We start from the raw sequence: 11,099 nt of genomic DNA, 5'->3' as shown, positions 1-11,099 counted from the left end.
TAGTGAAAGACACCAGTCCCCAGATTTGGGGAACCCAAAGAATCACAGTGAAATAAGGAGAAGAGTAGAACTCATATAAAGTGAGGTGCTTAGAGAAGTCAGAGAGAAAAGACAAGCCACAGACAAGGGAATGACAGCCAGAGGTTCGATGCCCCTGGACAGCCCTAGTAGCCGGATTCTTAGAAAATTACTTTCGCTGGAAGAAACAGAAAAGCTAGATAGTTCTGTGAATATGGAATAAGTTAAATCGGTAATTGTAGCACCTTCCTGTAGAGCAGTGTTCAGTGATGTGGGGGGAGCGGGGTCTCCTGTGGCTGACTGGTTCAAACCCTGGCCCCGACGGCTGGGACACGCCACATGTGTGAAAACGTGTCCGAGGTCAGCATGGGGGAGCGGGGAAAGAGGACTGTGGCGTGACTGTGGCCCGCGTTTTCTCTTATGCTCTCTCCTTCTCTCTGCTAATTTTTTGTTCCCAATGAAGATCCATGAGAGGTTAAACGACAACAGCAAAACTTTCTCACAAAGGCAGTAAAACTGTAGGCCCCGTGCTGTGACTGACAGAGTCTACAAATACTTGAGGAAGAAATGCTGTTATTTCACCACACACAGCCTCTCCCGGAAGACAGAAAGAGCACATTCCTAGCAGTTGCAGAGACGCTCCCACAAGCCGGCCCGACTCCAGCTGTGCTTCATTCCTGGAGGGAAAGGCAGGCGGCTGCACTTGGGACTGAAAGAATGTCACACATGGGCATGTCACACATGGGTTCTCGCTCCTTGACCCGCTGAGGTTGCCCGCACGAGGAGGCCTGCCTGCTGCTGCCGAGATGCACGTCACCTCCTACCTGCTCGCTGCCCTTGGGGGCAATACCTCCCCCAGCGCCAAGGACATCGAGAAGATCTTGGACCGCGTGGGCATGGGGCGGACGGCCTGCTCAGCAAGGTCACAGTGAGCTGGACGGAAAGAACACTGACGATGCCATGGCCCAGGGTATTGGCCAGCAGGTGTCTGTGGGTATTGGCTGTGGTGGTGTCTGCGGTCCAGGCTCTGCAGCCCCTGCTGCTGGCTCTGCCCCTGCTGCCGCTGGAGCGAAGAAAGATGAGAGGGAGGAGTCGGAAGAGGCAGACGATGACATGGGATTTGGCCTATTCGATTAAACTCCCGCTCCCCTGCAAATAAAACCTTATTACATAAAAAAAAAAAGAAAAAAAGAAAAAGTCACACCTGGAAAGTAGGACACTCCGCTCACTTCAGTAAGTTCTGCCCATAATGAAAACAAGAGCGGATTATGTTAGGAGGGAGGCGTCAGCCGGCTGGGGCTGGGCGCTGACAGGACACGCGAAAGGAGAACACCGCGGGCGGGGGGGGCGGACCCACGCCGCCTTCCGGGAGCACACGGCACCCGCGCTCCGTCTGGTCAGGGCTGCGGGAAGTCTGGCCCTATCAAGGCCATATAATAAACTTCGGAAAATAAGCCTTTCCATCAGATTTCAGTAGTAAAGTCAGCCAGTCCGCATTCCCGGCCCCCCACGCACACGCGAACACCGCGCGCACGCCGCACAGTGGCTGTGTGGGCAGGAGAGAAAAACGCACTCGCTACGTTCCCGGTCTAAGCTAGGTCAGAGGAAGACATGGCACATGAAACAAGCCCGGAGTCCAACTGCTGATCGTTTCCAACCCGTCTGCAGCTTCCGGGGCCGTGCTTGTGAGAGAAGCAGCATTAGGGTCCCCTGTTGCCTAAATGGGGCGGATATGAGTGCCCACGGCAGGTGCTAACCCTGCTTTCCAAACGGGCTTTCCAGCTGGAGAGGTCCCTGCCGTGGGAACCCTCCGTCCCGAACCTGTCCTCACAGGTGTGCTAAGTCCTTTCCCGACGTCCCAGTTTTACTGTCAGTCTGGTACTTGATATGTCAGGAAGACCTGCCTAGCCCGCCTGCCACCCCCCCTGCACAGGCACCTTCCAGCCTCACCCACTGTCTGTCACCCCTGCAGCCCTCCCCTCACACCTGGGCTGAGCTGTCCTCTGGCGGATTTCTGCTCCCCTCTCCCTTCCCCTCCAGGACCTCCCAGAATAATCTTTTTAAAAAAGAGATTTTGCTATAGGGTGCATGTGCTCACTGGAGAGACGACAGACACAGAGAGACAGAAAGTGAGAAATCACCTCCTGGAGGGAATGGCCACACCACAATCATTTCTCCTCTATCCTCTTGGGGTTTTGGGGCACGCACACGCATGTGCCCAGGGTGAATTCCAAGCTGTTGGGCTGGGACTCAAACTGTGGTTGGTCATGTGGGAGTCCACGTGACTCCTACCTGCCTCCTCCCAGAATAGTCTTATGTCCATCAGCTTAGCCTCTGCTTGTTTATCATTGCCTTTGTGTATAGAATCCATGTGAACACCTTTTATTATCTATTTTTATTTATTTTTCTTTTTAAGGTTTCTGCATAGGGCATGTGTCCTCATGGTGGTGGGGCAGGAAAGTGAGAAATCACCCCTCCCCGTCTGGGGGAATGGCCATGCTGCAATCCCTTCTCCTCTGCTCTCCTCTTTAAACTTTGGGCACACACACACACACACACACACACACACACACGTGTCCAGCATGTTTTAAGCCACTGGGTCCGGGACTGAAGCCATGCAGTCAGCCACATGAGCTTCAGTGCCTTACCGCCACGCTCCCTGCTGGCTCCGGTTTCCACTTCTAGCTGAAGCGTAGTTGTACGTACTTATGGAGCGGAGCGCCAGGTCTCCGTACATATATGTGATGTGTAGCCGTCCAATGAGGGTAACTAGCACCGCTGCCATTATTGTGTCTTCATCGTGGGTACATCCAAGACCTTCTAGCTATTTTTTAAATATACAAATGAGGGAACCAGCAGTTAGCGTAATGGCTATGTCGCTGGACTCCCACGTAGTCAACCGCAGTTCGAGTCCTGGACCCGGTGGCTTAAAACTCACACCGGGCACGTGTGCGTGCGTGCCCAAGATCCCGAGAGGAGAATGGAGGAGAAGGGATTGCAGCGTGGCCATCCCCCCTGGGGGGTGATTTCTCGCTTTCTGTCTCTCTGTCTCTCTCTGTCTGTCTGGCGAGCACACGCGCCCTATAGCGAAAACCTCTCCAAACAAACAAAGAAACAAACAAAAAACAAATGAAAAATACATGATAAGTCAACAATTAGCTTGAAATTATCGGGATGAATAGAAATGTCATCATGCATACTTTAATCCCAGGAAACATATATAATGAAACCAATTTGTGACATAAGCTGCTACACAGCAAAATTTAGTTAACTTTTTTTAAAGAGGGATTTTTGCAATAGGGTACATGCACTCGCCAGAAAGACAGAGAGAAGCAGAGAGACAGAAAGTGAGAAATCACCCCCCAGGGAGAATGGCCATGCCACAGTCCCTTCTCCTCCATTCTCCTCTCAGGATCTTGGGCTCGCATGCACACGTGTCTGGCATGACTTTAAGCCACTGGGTCCGGGACGTGAACCGCGGTTGACTACATGGGAGTCTAGCAACATAGCCATTACGCTAACTGCTGGTCCCAACACTCATGATTCTTAATGTTTTTGATTCTAGCTATTCTAACTGTGGTTAAATGATATCCCATTGTAGGTTTAATTTGCATTTCCCTCATGACAAGATATTTTGAACCTTTTATCGTATGGCTCTTAGGGATTTGTAAGTCTTCCTTGGGGAGTTGTCTGTTTGATTAATTTGTCTGTTTTTAATTTGTTATTCATTTTTTTCATGAACGAACTGCTTGAGTTTCCTATATATTCTAGATATCAATCCCTTGTCTGCAGAATAATTTGCAAATATTTTCTCCTATTCTGATGGTTGTCTTTTCATTCTAATAAGTTTCCTTTGCTGGGAAGAAAGTTTTTAGCTTGATGCAATCCCACTTGTCTATTTTAGGGGCCATTGCCTGTGCTCTAGGGATCTTATTTAAGAAATATTTGCCTACTCCAGTGTCTTCCAAATTTCCCTATACATATTCTACCAGTAGTTTTGTAATTAGAGGTTTTGTAAATTTAAATCTTTGATCTATTTTGAGTTAATTCTAATTAATAGTGAGAGATAGGAGCCCAATTTCATTTTCCTGAAAGTTGATATCCAGTTCTTCCAGCACCTTTTGCTAAAAAGACTTTCTTTTCTCCACTGTATGGTCTTATACCCTTTATCAAAGATCAGTTGACTGTATGATTTAGGGTTTATTTCTGGATTCTCTATTCTGTTCCTTTGGTCTCTTTATCTATTTTTGTGCCAGTACCATGCTCTTTTGATTATCAGTGCTTTGTAATATACTTTAAAGCAGGATACTGCGATGCCTCCTGTTTTATTTTTTGGGTGCAGTATTGCTTTGGCAATACTGGAATCTGTCTGATTCCAGACAGATTTTATCTTTTTTTTTTCTATTTCTGTGAAGAATGTTTCAGGTAATTGGGCCAGAATCACATTGAATATGTAAACTAATTTGGGTAGGATTATTTTCATTATACTGATTCTTCTATTCCAAAAGCATGGGCTGTCCTTCCATTTTTTGTATCATGCTCAATTTCTTTTTTCAGTTTTTCATAGTTTTCTTTGTAGAGGTCTTTTACTTCTTTGGTTAGATTTATTTCTAGGTATCTTTTTTTTTTTTTTTTAAAGCCATTGTAAACAGAATTGCTTTCTTCAATTTTGTCTGTCTATTCATTGTTGTGTAAAAATGATATAGATTTTTGTATATTGACTTTGTATCTTGCATCTTTACTGAATTCATTTATCACTTTTAGGATATTTTCATGGATTCCTTTGAATTTTCTATGTATTTAATCATGTCATCTGCAAATAGTGACAGTTTAACTTCTTTTCCTATCCAAATGCCTTTATTTTGCTCTCTTGTCTTATTGCATTGGCTAGGACTTCCAGCACTGTGCTAAAAAAGGAGTGGAGAGAATGGGCAGCCTTGTCTAGTTCTAGTGGGAAGTTTTAATGGGAAGACTTTTAGCTTTCCCCCATTAACTATGATGCTCACAGTAGGTCCTTCATATATGGCTTTTATTATGACAAGGAATGTCCCTTCTGCCCCGGTTTTGCTGAGTCATGATCATGAAGGGATTTTAAAAATCAAATACTTTTTCTACATCTATAGATTTTATCATATGATTTTTATCTTTCTTTCTGTTAATATGGTATATTACATTTATTGTGTTATGTATGTTGAACCATCCTTGCATTCCTGGAATAAAACCTCCTGATCATGGTGTATAATCTTGATATGTTATTGGATTTGGTTTGCTAGTATCTTTATGGTAGGAACATCCAAGACATTTTTTCTAGATATTTTGAAATATAAAATATATTATTGTTAATAATGGTTGCCCTACTGTGAAGTAGAATGTTAGACCATGTCCTCTTACTTTAAATTCTGAAGCCATCGGCCTGTAAGAAGCCTCTAAAAGCAATCAGTTAGTTTCTGGGACCATTGCTGGCCTTCGAGAATTCTTTCTGTCTATTTTGGTACAGACACTGGAATCCCGTCCTTTCCAGGCCTGCCGGCACCTCACTCCAGTCCCTCCCCATGTGGCCTCACCTTCTCCTCCCTTGTATTTCTATGTTATGGCAGGGAATTATTCTTGGCAGGGAATCTACAGTCAGTCCAGTAGATTCCCTGCCAGGCTTCACCCTGCTGACTTAATCTCTCACTTATGGTCCCCCTTGGAGTCTTGTGCTACTATTGGAGTCTCTGGCTGTTCTCTCTCTGCTCTTTACTAAACCTGGGGCACTGGTTTTCACAGGCATGTCCTCTGCATGACCTCTAGTTCCACCTCTGGCCATACCAAATATATTTTCCTTTATAATTATTTTCTATTTAAATAAATATTTGAAAATGACATGTGTGCATGTGATTTATGAATGGGAGCGAGTGGGGCATGCATGACAGGGTCTGGCAACACTGCATACCCTTTTGCAACCTTCCAGCTCCTCAGGATCTTGGGATCCCATGCATGCTCAGCATGCTTTCAGGCTGACCTGGGAAATTGAACCTGCAGTTAGACGTGTGACTTCCAGCACTGCCTTCCAGAATGCTATGGACTGTCCACCTGGCTGGGCTCATACTGAATATCTCTGAGCTCTCCAACAGAAAAAGCTGTCTCTTTCTAACTTCTGGGCTTGAAGCCCTGCCTATTCCCCTGCCTGTGGCCTCAGGGTCCTCAAGCTGGCTCCTGTTTATTTCGCCATGCCCAGCAAATGCTAAATCCCCAACATCCTGAGCCTAGAGCAATTTTGGACATCTGGTCCACCTCAGTATGGCAGTAGTAGTTGGCCCAGTAGTCCGTATGTGTACCCTTCCACCTGCTCTTTCCTATGAGAGAACTGACGCAAACTTGACATGTCATTCAATGGGGAAATGGGCTTTTCACAACTAAGTTATAGAGGAGAGAGAATGAAAACCGTCAGTAGTATTACATGCACACATACGCACACACACACATGAATTAAATGACTGGGATTCTCCTGTTACAATTTCCTCCTCGGTTTTAAGCCTGGCGTGATGTCCGCCCACTTCATCTTTCCTGTTCACGTCTATTCATCCTTAAAGTCTAGTTTATACAGTTTCCCCAGGGGAATTCTTCCTTTCAAGTCTTCCAGACAACTGACTATGTGAATCAATGAGTGAGTGACTACAGAAAAAGGCCCTGGAGTTTCTGTGGCATTTCGCCTTGGGGAAGCCGTCAGAGGCTGGCTGGCCCAGCGCTGTGTGAAAGTGCTGGCACTAACGGGTGGACCACGAGTGCAGTGACTGCTGCTCCTCCGGTGCCGAGTGCTGCCTGAGTCCACCTGCCACTCAGCCGCTCCGTGGAGGTCAGTGTGTCCCTGCTGGGTCCAAGGGCAGGAGGCAGGTGCTGTCCCTCCTCGCCTGTCTTGGCAGTTGGCTATGAGTGGGCGTCCACCCAGGTTCCACTGACAACAGAGCCCAGGCAGGCAGCAGGCTGGGCAGGTGGCTGCCGATAAAGAGAAATGCACAGGAAAAGAAAACAGTGCAGCCTCTCTAACAGGATGAGAGGACAAGGAAAAGGAAGGTCATTCCTAAGGTTTTTAAAAAGAACTATACATTCAATCACTGTGTGAATTTTATGCATTGAATCATTACAGCTTGTAAAATCAGTTCTCCCAGTGAGTGCATTGCTTATTAGTCCAATTAAAGATATTACCATATATGTTATCATCAACAGATCATTTTCCATTTTTGTGTCCCTTAAATGTTTTACTTCTTTCTTTTTCTCCTTGTTACCTCCTTCTCACACTCTCCCATTTCTTTTTTCTTTTTTCGGAGAGGTTTTTGCTATAGGGCGCGTGCGCTCGCCAGACAGACAGAGAGAGGCAGAGAGACAGAAAGCAAGAAATCACCCCCCCAGCGGGGATGGCCACGCTGCAATCCCTTCTCCTCCATTCTCCTCTTGGGATCTTGGGCACGCACACACATGCGCCTGGCGTGAGTTTAATCCACCGGGTCCGGGACTCGAACCGCGGTTGACTACATGGGAGTCCAGTGACATAGCCATTATGCTAATTGCTGGTCCCTCACCCGCTCCCATTTCTTACCCTTCTCCCACAGTTGCTCCACAGTTGCTGTCCACGCTTTTATATCTTCCAGTTTTATCTTTTCTGTCATAGAGTGCAGACAGTTGATATATATTAAGTAGTGACATAAAATGCCTCTCTTTCATAGTCTGCTTGCTTTGCTTAGTAGTAAATGTTCCACGTGCTTCCATATTCATCCACTTTCTATCAACTGCTAGAACTTTTTTTTATGGCTGAGTAGTATTCCTTAGTGTATATGTGCCACATTTTTTTCAATCCATTCATCTGTTTGTGGACATTTGGGTTGGTTTCATGCCTTAACAATTGTGAATAATGCTCCAATAAACATGGATGTGCAAGTATTTTTCTTGGGTTTATTTCTATCCTTCGGGTGGATACCCAGGAGTGGAACTGCTGGATCACATGGTAGTTTCTAATTTTTGTTGTAGGGCACATGTGCTTGCTGGAGAGAGACAAAGAGAGAGGGAAACTGAGAGAGTACCCCCCAGGGGGAATGGTCATGACACAGCCCCCCCTCCTCCATTCTCTTCTTGGGATTTTAGGCATGCACATACATGCACCCGGTATGTTTTTCAGGCTGCCGCGTCTAGGACTTGAACTGTGCTGTTGGCCATGTGGGATCCAGTTGCCTTAACCTCCATGTCGCTGGCTGCCCCACTGGTAAATTTCTGAAAACTATTCTGCCTTCTGAGTAAGACAGAAAACCATGGCTTTTAAGAAACAGAGAAGGACCTTTTGAAGCAAAAGGCTCCTATAGAAGGCTCCAGAATCAGGCAACAATGGTCTTACTAGAGCAATAAAGATTGCTAAAGGAACCAGCCAGTGGATGAGGTGGTTAAGGGGCACTGGACTCCCACATGGTCAATCACAGTTTGTGTGGGGCAGGCCAGGGCTTGCCACGTGTAGTCAAGTTCATGTAGGAGAGGAATGTCTGTTCTTTTCGACAAAACCCCAGCAACTAGGTGGTGTGGTGGTTAAGGTGCTGGACTCCCACATGGCTGAGCACCGTTCAAGTCCAGGACCAGGCAGCTTGAAAGTCACACCGTGTCTGTGTGTCCCAAAGCTCAGGAGAAGAAGCAAGAGATTGTGGCGTGGCCATTCCCCACGGGGGTGATTTCTTACCTTCTCTGTCTCTCTCTGGTGAGCACAATACCCAATACAAAAACCTAAAACTGCAATAAAAACCACAGCCCCCAAACAACCCAGTGGGCCTTTAAAACTGTTCCATGGTGAAGAACCCAAAGAATTAGGTTCCATGACATTTAAAGCAATAGCACAGTCAGGGCCAGCAGGTGGCGTGAAGGCTGGGCACTGCACTCACACATGGCTGACTGTGGTTAGAGTCCCAGACCTGGTACCTTGCTTTCTCACTTTCCTTTTCTCTCTATGGTCAAATTAAAAATATATATTAATAATAAGTAAAGTTAAGTAAATAATTGTAAAACATTTACTTATATAAAGCAAAGTCAAAGGTTTTCTTAAATGGGAGAGACAAGTCAACTGGCGACAGGACTGTGCGTTGAAGCCTTGCGTGCCGTCCAAGCTAGGACTTCTGAATGCTTTGGTTAAGTCTGCCTGGTCGGTGTGGGAGAACGGGCTCCCCAGAGCAAAACGAGACACGTGAGGTTTTCATGTTCATATGTGTTTGTGGAGCGTGTATATATAATCTTCAATGAGCACACATTACATAATCGGGAAAAAACTTTATTTTTTTCTTGCAGAAAAGAAGGCAAGGGGGTATAGGGGTATGGAGCAAGTGTCCCGCAGCACTGTCCTCCGCTCTGGCTGGCCCTGCGCCTGTTAGGGACCAGCCATACATGCTCCCAAAGACCAGCGGTTCTGCTATCTGAAGAGGCTGGGCCCAGGGCAGAGTGCCACCTGGAACTGAGGCTACCTGTGGGTGCGTGAGGTTTCTTACGAGGTGTCTCCTAAGCCTTTCCTCTGGCATCCTGAGGCCAGTCCTGTGTGCTTTTCTTGTTTTTCTCAGAATGCCTGTGCTTCCCGAGAAGGGATGGACCTTGGCGGAACACCGGGAGGTGCCCCACCCCTCCTCCCTCCGAGGAAGCGCCATTGATGGGCAGTCTTTACAGCTGGGCTGGAGGAAGTTCTGGCTGTAAACTGTCATGCACTGCAGCCTTCACTGAAAGGGCAAAGCGAGTGGGACTGGTCCTGAGAACCAGGCACCAAAGATCAGAAAACCAGCCCCAGACGCAGAGGAAAAGTGAGCTAGCCAGCAAAGTCAGGCACTGCCCAGGTGGGCCAGTCAGGGGCCTCGGCGGCGCAGGGACACCTGTGGTGGGCCATCCGACCTGCTCTCCACATTCCCCAGTTCTTTCCGGAGTGGGCATCTCCCTGCGCCAGAGGCTGCCCTGTGGACTGTCGCTCCTGTGCAGGAGCTCAGACTTCACTCCTGCCCAGTTTGGAGACCCTCAGTCCCCGGCCCCTCCTCCCTCCACCGCCCCTCCACCTCTCTCCTCTTCCCTAGTACCCAGGTCCAGGGACTTTCAGGCCACAGCCACAACCTCTCAGACACTTTGAGACCAAAACTTAAAGTGGCCAGTGCACTCGCAGCCCCGAGCCCAGGCCGGAGCAGCTGGAGATGGGGTGTGGTGGGGGGTCCGGATGTCAGGAGCAAATGAGGACCTTTTGGAACCTCCTTCCAGAGGACACTTTCCCTCGGGTAGCACCCCCGGAATTTCCATCCTGGACAACGCAAGAAACTGGGAAATGCCGACAGTGACAAGGTGACCGGCCTCCGGGCTCTTCTGTCTCACGCTGGGGAGGCAGAGAGGAGCCTGGAAGTGTCCTTACCCACCCGGGCAGGAGGCACCTCTGGGAAGCCTCTCCCAGCAGGCGGCGCGGTGGTCCCCTCCGAGGCGGGGATCCCCGGCTTCTCCGTGATTCCTGCCGGAGTCCGCCCACCCGGCGCGGGCAGGGCGCGGAGGGTCCCCGCCAGGCGAGGGCTGTTCCAGGCCTGCCCCTCGCCCAAGGCAGCGGCCTTCCCCGAAGCGCGTGGGGTGGAAAACGGCCGTGCTTTCCGCGCCCCGCGAGGTGCAGGCGCAGCGCCGGCCTGGGGCTCCCGCGTCGGAGGAATGCGGCGTTACGGCCAGCACAGCCACCTCCTGCTGTCACCTTCCCTTCGCTCTTCTCGCGGGGGTTCTCACCGAGGGGTAATAAACCCGGCTCTGCCGGCCGGTCCCCTCCCACCTCGTACCCCAGGAACGCGCCGCCGCCCCCGCGCGCCCCACGCACGTCCAGTCCCGTTTCCACGGGGAGCGAGGGGACGGCAGGGCGGGCCTCTATGTCCCCCGCGTCCTTCTCTGGGCGCTGGGCCCGAGGTGGGCAGAGGCGCCGCGCTCGGGCTTCCCTCTGCACAGGTGAGGGGCGCGTGAGCCTGGGGCCCGGGAAGGGCTGTCAGTGGCGCCACCAGGGGCGCCGCTGGGCGAGGGACGCGCGGGGACAGGTGTACGAGAAAACGCCCGACGGGACAGTGGAGCCTCGG

The 11,099-nt window shown here is 49.2% G+C and overlaps 1 pseudogene; it reads left to right on the top strand.

Moving 5' to 3' along the window:
- Positions 1–824: 824 nt before the first annotated feature.
- LOC102480840 (60S acidic ribosomal protein P2 pseudogene) lies at positions 825–1,155 on the top strand (annotated as a pseudogene).
- Positions 1,156–11,099: the final 9,944 nt, after the last annotated feature.

This window comes from Tupaia chinensis, unplaced genomic scaffold (assembly GCF_000334495.1).
Source record: "Tupaia chinensis unplaced genomic scaffold, TupChi_1.0 Scaffold000346_1, whole genome shotgun sequence".
Classification (NCBI taxonomy): domain Eukaryota; kingdom Metazoa; phylum Chordata; class Mammalia; order Scandentia; family Tupaiidae; genus Tupaia; species Tupaia belangeri.
Note: the sequence above shows the minus strand (reverse complement) of the source record. Positions and strands in the feature narration are given on the sequence as shown.